Source organism: Vicia villosa, linkage group LG3 (assembly GCF_029867415.1).
Source record: "Vicia villosa cultivar HV-30 ecotype Madison, WI linkage group LG3, Vvil1.0, whole genome shotgun sequence".
Lineage (NCBI taxonomy): Eukaryota > Viridiplantae > Streptophyta > Magnoliopsida > Fabales > Fabaceae > Vicia > Vicia villosa.
In genome coordinates this window covers 77,673,224-77,683,176 of record NC_081182.1, presented here as the reverse complement: position 1 = coordinate 77,683,176, position 9,953 = coordinate 77,673,224, and positions in this window count along the sequence as shown.

The following is a 9,953-nucleotide window of genomic DNA, read 5'->3' as shown; positions in this document are numbered from 1 at the left end:
TTGTAATACGGTGAACTGACTTTTTATCAATCGAAATGTCGCGGTTAAGCAAGAGTCGCCACCGACTTTTATTTTATCCAATTTTAGGAAAGGCTAAAAGAACAGGAAAAGACCTTTAAAAGAAGATTTTGAGTTCGGGGGGTAAGTTATACAAAGGGAAGGTGTAAGGCACCCTTTGCATCCATGGTTATCCATGGGCTCTTAATTGCTAGCTCACTTTGTTTGATTTGTTTGAAAGAGTGTCGTGTGTGAATAATAAAAATTTCGTTAAGGACTTTAGCTTGTAAATAAGCGTAGCCTTGTTTTGAAATTGTTTTGAAATTGAGTCGGAAAAGTATTTTTGATTTGAATTTGAAAAGAGCGAGCAATTAGTAGCAACTACCCTAAGTTTTAAAAATTTGTTCTTTTAGCTTTTCGAGGCGAAAGGATCTATCCATACCATAGAAGGCAGGAAGTCTTTCAATTGGATGTTTAAGGGTCATCGAGTAATCGTTCGCCATAAGACTGTCCCATGCCATAAAGAGGGCAGGTAGTCTAAGGGAATGATATAATAGTCATTAATCTTTTTAGGCATCATGCGAGGATACCTTAGCAATAGGGACAAATCATCATTTTTTTTACCGAGGCAACATCGAGGGACAACATTGATGATAATGAACTGAGGGCAACGTTTGTTTTGCTTTAGGTATCCTCGGAATCGAGGGACTTGACTATTTAGCACACTTGAAGGCAACAAGGCAACAAAGGCAACCAGAGGGATTACCCTAAAGGTGTGTGGGTGCAACAATCACGTGGTTAACTTCGATTACATTTATCTTGTAGTTAGGTGATCTATGTTCAGTTCATGGTTTGCACTCCCTAAGATTACTAACCACGCAGTAAAATAATATAACAATTTTAAGTGCCTTTAAGGCCACACAATACAACCAGGGAACAGTTACATAATAATATGGGGAAGGGAACAATGAAACCAGCGGATCCCTTAATAGGGTTTGACACAAGTAATAATTAGACAGAAAAATAAAAGGTTAGATTTTAGGGTTACCAAACTCGTAGCCTTGGCAACTTGACAAACCTTTAGCTTCGGTTGATGAAGGTTGATGAAGGTTGATGGGCAAAGATTTGCCTTGAACGTGAAGCATTGACCCTGACCATTAAAATGAAAATAATAGGGGTGAGTGTAGGCGAAATTCTTTAACATTTGAAAGTAAAACCTAGTTGAACCTATAAGGCAAAAAATAAAAAATAAAAGGATATTAAAAAAAAGAAAATAGAACTTAGCTTTTTTGATCTGACGGCGCGTAGTCGGAAGAATCTTGATCAATCCTGAAAGTCTGAACAAAAACAGAAAAAGGTTAGTGTATGAATGTTCCACAAACCATGAAGGGTTTGCAAACCCCAAAGGCTTTTTCTTTTTTAGAAAACTTATTGTGACCTAAAAGGTTTGTTAGTGGAAAACACCTACCAGAAGTTTCTAGGGTTTATAAATGAATCGGGGTTAACAAACCCAAAAGTTAATTATTAAATTTTTTTATTAATTAATTAAAAGTATATACAAAACAATCATTTTTTTTTTGTTAATATTATATAAATAAATAAAAATCGAATCTTTGATCAAATTAAATAAATAATTAAATGAAATTTTTATAATACAAAATGTTTAGATTAAGTAAAGATAAGAAAAAGAAATAAATAAAATGAAATAAGAATTAAAATAAAAATAAGAATTATATTAAGAAAATAAAATAAAAAAAGAAATACTTAGCTGGGCGTATGATCCGGTGCTGTGCAGTCCTAGAGGTCCATGGTGTACTCGCAGGTTTGGAGGCGTCAGATCTGAAGCTTGAGAGATCCGAGGGCTGGTGGCTGAAGGTGCGCTGTAGGACGCGTGGGAGCTGCTTGCACTGGATCTGTTAGCAACCTAATTGTAAAATTATTTCGCAAAACCTGGGGATCGAACCCCCTCTCTATGAGTCACGCGCGCACATCTTTAGCCAATCCTGCTGCAATGTTTTATTCATCATTGAAACACTTCAAAGAAAACAAATAGAAAAATGCAGGGGTAATTGGAAAAGTCAAATTGGACTGAAACTGGGGCCCACTGCCGTTATGCTGCATCCAATACAAACAGAGAGAGAGTATTTGATCTTTTGACCAGCTGTTATACCCCAAAATTTGCCCACATCTTTTTTCAAGAAAACTCCAATCTGAAAATTAAGAGTTTCATATAATCATGGATTTTTATTTCAAATATCCTAGCATATGAAGTACTTAAATTTCAGAAACTTTTCTTATACAGTAGCTTGGCTTACAGAGGAATTTATTCTTACGCAAACGCCAAATACTGTTCATTACATCACAAATACTATTTATTTATTTACAGATAAATAGTACTAACACAATCATGCAGAGTTAACTCTTTTTGCAGGCGCAGAAGCAGGAAACTCACACTATACTGGTAACAATTGTTTTTGGTTTCCCACTAACTTTTGTACTATATTCCATTATTTTCAAAATCTTTTCAAATCTCTTTTTCAAAAATCAAATCTTAACTTGTGTGTTTTCTGCCAGTCAAATATTTCTATTTCTGTGCAGTAAACAATTTTCAGGTTATTATCGGTAATTTTGCCCGCATACCGTAAATATCAGTTATTTATTATGTTTCTGTTTCTAACAAGTCATGTAAATAAATTTTCATGCTTCACACAAAACAAAGACAAAAATAACAACAAAAAAGAAAAGAAAATTAACTTTGACAGTTGACTTTTTCACTTTAACTGCTGCTTCAGTACACGAACAGTCAGTTGACAGACAAACTGCAGACAGTACAACTCTCAGTGTTTTGTACAATCAATCAAATCAATCATTCACAATTCAAATTTTCAAAGATTTTTGTGTTAGAAGTCTTCTGAATATCACACGATTAGCAGAAACTCAGCACTGCACAAAAATCAGGTACGCTTAACTGCCTCCTATACAGACAGTCCCTAATCAGGGTTTTTCTTGTTTTAACAGGAGCAACAAGTTTTGAGAGCTCAAATGGATTTCATATACATCCATACATCTCAAAGTACCATCATACAAATTTTCAAACTTCAATTCACTCAGACGCACCGTCAGCAGCTCAAACAGTCAACAGACGACCCGTTTGACCAAAAAAAGTCAACTGACAGTCAAAAATGAAATTTTTTGTCAAAGTCCATATTTTGTCAAAGGATTCAACATTTGATCATTGGATGATCACAATTCATCAAGGAAAGATCAAAAATCAACAAAACCCTAAGATTCAAAATTAGGGTTTTTGCCTGAAAAGTCAACTCAACTTTGACTGATCATAACTCTCTCATCCTTCATCCAAAAAATGTCAACCAAAGCTCATTTTGAAGGAAATTCAATTATCTTTCAAATGCAATTGATCCCATGGTCATAGCATTCACCATTTGAAAAATATGGCCAAAGACATTACAGGTCATTTTCAAAGTCAACAAAAAGACACTTTTTTCAAATGGACACACAAGGAGAACCAAAAATCATTTTGATATGAGACCAAAGACATTGGTTAGAGGACTCTTTGAGGTTTCCAAAAAGTGCAAGATCTCCTTCATATGACAAAAATTGAAGGATTTACACCTTGTTGAAGTTGGCTAAATTTTGGGAAAATGCATGAAATCAACATTGCTCAAAAATGTTTTTTTTCCAAATGAGTCCAAGTTTTTATGGTCCAAACATCTTTGCCATGTTACTATGGGCCTCCCACGACCAAGACAAAGCCCACATCTTTATTGGCCATTTTTTGCATAATTTTATCTTACTTTAAGATTAAAATTAAAAGGAAAATGCATGGATAATGGTTGCTTGGCCTCCAAGTATGACTCACTTCAAGGAATCTTCATTTTTTCTGCAAGAATTGAAGAGCAAGACAAGAGCATTGAATGGAGTCAAGCTTGGTCAACAATTCAAAGATTTTTAATATTTTAAAAATCAAACTTTCAACAAAGACAACAAAGCTTCTTAGCTTGAGTTCCAAGCAACTTTGGGCTATAAAAGAAGCATCATACTTCAGCAAAAGGGGGGACACACGAAATAGGGCAAGAGTATAGCAAGAAATATCACAAAAATTCTCAAAATTTGCATATACTTTGTAATTTTCAAATTCAAATTTCCAATCAATATCAATACCAATAAACACTTCTAATCATCTCCTCAAACATTATAGAGTAAGATTGAGCTCTAAATATAGACATATGAGAGTCGTATAAAGCACTTAAAGCTCTTCATGTACATATGAGTTTTATTTTCGTTTTTGTATATACAACTAATTTCACTGCAAACTAACCACCCTAACATCCTTATGGGGACCTATATGTGTGATCTGGGCCTTAGCATGAGTGTTCCAACGTGAGGATCAGGCTCCACCATTAAAACGAGTCCATGAGTGTTTAAGCTTCATCTTCTTCGTATCCATAGCTAGGAGCTTCAAACCTTAAAACAAATGACATATTTGGATTCAGGACACTCTAATTAGTGGATCTGGGTCACTTGTTTCTATTTGCTAACTCGTATTTTTTGCAGGTTCATAGGTTGTTAAAAAACTGGAATTTTAACGTCCAAATAGGGGAGGTTAAAAACCCCCGCTATTTGAAGCTGAAAACCTCACTTCTGGAGGTTGAAGACGACCACGCGTCCAAGCGTGGTTCGTCTGACTTTTCAGCGCGCCAAGGTGGCCCTTCCCTCAAATCTTATTCGCTGGTCAATCCAGCGTGGGCCCCTGCAAAGACTTTGAATCCCCTTGGATTCAGTGTACACCATCATACCATGCACCTACAAATCTGTGCCCTTGGATCAATCTCAAAGCCAATCCAACGCCTCACACATGCAAGCTCACCATGCTCCTTCATTAATTGCCACACCAGATCAGTATCCTTATATTTTTAATTTTATTTTCTATTTTTATTTTAGTTTCTTTGATAAATTAATTAAAAATAGTTAAAAACTTCCAAAAATTCCACAAAAAATATTTTAAACTTCTAAAATAATATATTATTTTATGAAACAAAAATATTTTATTTTTCTTCAAAATTTCAATATTTTTCATAATTAATTAGTATGTATTTGTATATTTGCTTATTAATTATTTTAATTAGTCAAAAAATCATAAAAAAAAAATTGTTCTTTGTGTTAAATATTGTTTATATATCATAAACTAATTTTGTACATATTTAGGATAATTTTCTCTTTAAGTTTTAATTATTTGTGTAATTATTTGCATAATTATGTTTTGATTAACTTAAAATATCCAAAAACAAATTTCAAAAATTCCAAAAAAATTAGTTTTGTTCTAAAATCAATTAACAAACATTTTGTACATATTTTTAAACTTATTTGCTAGGTTTAATCATATTTCCATCTTTTCTTTATTTTAAATTAATTAATAATGCATTAATTATATTTAAAATAAATCACAAAAATACAAAAATATGCCTTTTATTTCTTGCAATTTAAAATTCCTAGATAAATGTATAGGATGTCAAATTCATGTAAATAGGCTAGTTTACATTTCCCGCACAATCGATGTAATAGCGTAGATTTACTTTCTGCACTTTACATTTCCGCATTTTAATTTCCAGCACCCATATAAACTGCGTGTATGTCAAAGATAAAACTGAACCGTCAGATCACTAACTTCAAAGATAAATATCTGAATTCAATCACAATCACATTTGCACCTCCTAGGGTAACCCCTTTTCACTCTTTTCAAAATCAAAGTTACATTTCTACTGTTTCGAGTACAAAATCGAACCTTTTGTTTATATCCGACGAATGGATAGATTTTTAAAGGGAACAAGGATAAAGACCTCCTAACTCAGGGTAGACCTCCTAGTTTGCTTGCTCAAAATCAAAACAAACAAAATTCTCATACACTGTTGTTTTTTTAAAACGAATTTTTCAAAAGACAATATTTTGTATACATCCAAACACGGATCATTACAAAATTAACGATCTTTTCAAAACATCTTTCGAAAGATAAACAAGCATTTGTATATATCCGCACAAGGATCATTACAAATTCTATTTGCAAAGGTATTTCAAAAACACAGGTAAAGCATTCCGAATCAATTGAAAAGTAAAGCAAATGAGCTAAGCAAACTAAAGAGCCCATGGATAACCATGGATACAAAGGGTGCTAACACCTTCCCTTTGTATAACCTACCCCCTTACCCAGAATCTCTCAAAGGTCTTTTTTCTGTTTCTTTTATAAACCTTTCCTTCATTGGATAAAATAAAAGGTCGGTGGCGACTCTGTAAACTTTTTCAAAAGTGACGCGAAAGCGTCCGATCGACAAAAAAGAGTCAGTTCACGTATCCCACCCACGGAGGGGTATGGCCCGAAAGGACGGTCCACAGAACTGGCGACTCTGCTGGGGAATACAAATTCAAAATGTTTTCAAAAGGGGTTACCTTTAGAGTATAGATCATTTCGATGTTTTCAATTGTTTGATCTGATTGCTTTACTTTTCACAGGTTTGCTTGGGTACTTTGCTTGTGTGAAAGATTCTAACCCGAATCTCGAGATACCTTAAGTATATGACAATAGACCAAGGAAACTGTACGGCATGTACCGATACGGTTGATCTGGTAGTCATCGTTAGTGTGATACTTTGGTTTATACTGATGTCCCTTGAAAGCGATCAAGGAGTATATTAGGCTTCCGAAGTGTCATTAACACTAATTTGTCTTAGAACCTTTTAGTTGAACTTGACTTGTGGCCTATTAAGTGGCTAGCTTTGAAATTGATCGAAGCTAGTTATCCTCGAGGAATATTCTTGATCGGCCGTCCGAGCGCCGTATTGAGATGTTGTCTCCAAGGATCATAGAACCCGAATACTATTCTAGGACAGGTTTTCAACCAACTCAACTTCAGAGGGGAGGGTATCACCTATCAACCTCATGCAAGCCTTTAAACCTAAGGCTATTGTTTGATTTGTTTTTGTGTGCCACATGTTTGCATCATAAACACATCATTTTTCACTACACATTTCAAGGATCAAAGAGTTTACTTTTGTTTTTGCAGGTAATGGCTCCCGCCACCAGAGATTACATCCGAATCAATATCTCAACGGTGCCATCTGAACTCAAAGTCTTGGTAGCAGAATTCCCCAGGAATGCTCAATTCACTGAAAAGCATGGTCACCTACTCCATTTGGTTACCTCAAAGTTTGAAGAAGACATGATACGGGTCCTATTCCAGTTCTTCGACCCTGAACATCATTGCTTCACATTTCCTGATTACCAGTTGGTACCCACTTTGGAAGAATTCTCTGAATTAATTGGATTACCAATCCGAGATCAATTACCTTTCACTGGTTTAGAAAGAAAACCAAAACCTGAAGTCATTGCTGCTGCTTTACATTTGCGGAAATCAGAAATCAAATCCAATTGGGAAACAAAGAGTGGAGTTGAGGGTTTGCTTGCCAAATTCTTACTGGAAAAGGCTCGACTACTGCTAGAAAACAAAAGTTATCCAGCTTTTGAAGAAGTTATGGCTCTTTTGATCTATGGGTTGGTTTTGTTCCCTAATTCCGACCAGTTCATAAGTGTACACATCATCAACCTTTTCCTAATTCGCAACCCGGGGGGGTACCAACATTGCTGGGAGACATCCTACACTCTCTACACACTCGTACCACGAAGAAGCGAGGAACTCTCATGTGCTGTATACCACTGCTGGCTAGGTGGTTTACATGTCATCTTCCCCGATCAGTACTGAGAAATGAACAAAGAGCACAATGGTCTTACAGAATCATGTCTTTATCTCATTCAGATATCCGGTGGAACAACTTCTTTCAAAGAGACATTACTATCATTGATCATTGTGGAGAATACCCTAATGTGCCACTCCTTGGCATTAAAGGAGGTATCACTTACAATCCCTCTCTAGCTCTACGCCAATTCGGATATGCAAGAAGCAACGGTCCTCATGACATGATTATCCGTGGCATTGTGTTTGATTACGAGAATGATTCTCACAGACACCGACGAAGATTCATACAGGCTTGGGACAGTGTCTATAGAATAGAAAGCAAAACTCTGGGGCAATGGAATTCTATTCCTATGGAACCCTACCTCAGATGGGTCCGCACTCATGCTCAGAAACTCCTTATGCCATATCCTGCTGTTCTACCTGTGACTATTGAGCCAGAGGTCGAAGGATACGAACCTCAAGTTACTTTACACCCGGACATGCCAACTGACCTAGAAGAGTTGCAAAAATCTTGGGTTCAACTCAAAGAGGAAAGAGACACCTTCAAAGAACACTGTCAGGACTATGAGAGAAGGCTATTCGAGCTCACCAGACAGCTTCAAGAAGAACAAAGAATCAACGCATTCCTGGGGACAAAGAAAAAGCGCCCACGGGAGACCTGAAAGATCATTTGTTTTATTTCTGTCTTGTAAGCCCAAATGAGGCAAAGAAAAAAGAAAAAAGAAATAAATTGATTAACTAACGTTTGTTTCTTCTTTAACAAATCTAAACTCTAAGATCCTTGAAAACATTGCACACACATTTCACTTCATGCATTGCATATACATTTCATACATTGCATTCATATACATTGCATATACATTTCATACATTGCATACATGGCATCCAGTCATACACATTTCATAACAGGTTCTCATGACGGGTTTCTCATCTCTTCGCTGTTTATTTCAGTCAGAAGAGATGGAATCTGAGGCAAGCATCAAGAATCTCGAAGTACAGAATGCCCAAGTTCAAGTGGCAATTCTGGAACTGGCAAAGGGGCAACAAGAGCTGAAAGCCCTGATACTCAAGAAGAAGAAGAAGCCCAAAGAATCTGCAGGCTTGAGTTACCTGAGAAGGAAGATCAAGATCCCTGTCAAAAAGATCAAAAAGCCACCAATCCCTGAAATAGTCGGTGATGGTGAACAAGAAGATAATCAAAGCAACCAGGGTTCTGCTAAACCCTCTCTCTCTTCAAATGAAGAAAATGATCATTCTGGGGACGAACCGGATAATGAAAAATACCAACAGCTGGAAGACCGTATGAAAGCTATGGAGATACAAAAAATACCTGGCTTAGATTTCAATGATCTGGGGCTCATCTCGGATGTTGTTATCCCTCCAAAATTCAAAGTTCCAACCTTTGCAAAGTATGATGGAGTTTCTTGTCCAAAACTACATTTGAGATCTTATGTGAGGAAGATACAACCTCATACAACAGATAACAAGTTATGGATTCACTTCTTCCAAGAAAGTCTGTCGGGTACACAACTCGAATGGTACTACCAGCTAGAAAATACCAAGGTTCATACTTGGGAAGAATTAGCTGCTGCTTTTTACAAACAGTACCAATACAATGCTGATCTTACACCCACTCGTACTCAATTGCGAGGCATGTCTATGGGACCAAAAGAAAGTTTCAAAGAGTATGCACAAAAGTGGAGAGATATGGCTGGAAGGGTTCAACCACCCTTATCTGATCGCGAACTAGTCGACATGTTCATGGGCACTTTAACTGGCCCATTCTATAGCCATTTGCTGGGAAGTTCATCATCAGGTTTCACTGACCTAATACTGACCGGAGAACGTGTCGAAAGTGGCATTCGAAATGGAAAAATTCAAGTAGGATCCTCCTCTGGTACTACAAAAAGGCCCATCAGAAATGAGGTCAATACAGCGCAAATTCAGACAAGTCACAAAAGTGATCAGCATCAATCTGTAGGGGCAGTTATGATCTCCGCATCTGCACCTCAAAAAGATCAACAGCCAAAATATACGCATCGACCAGATGCACCAAGAAGAACTTTCACCAAAATCAACATGCCAATCTCTCAGGCATTGCAGCACTTGCTTAAAGCGGATCTGATCACATTAAGGGGTCCTCCGAAGAATGTCAATACTTCTTCTCTGAATTATCGCCCTGATGCAACAT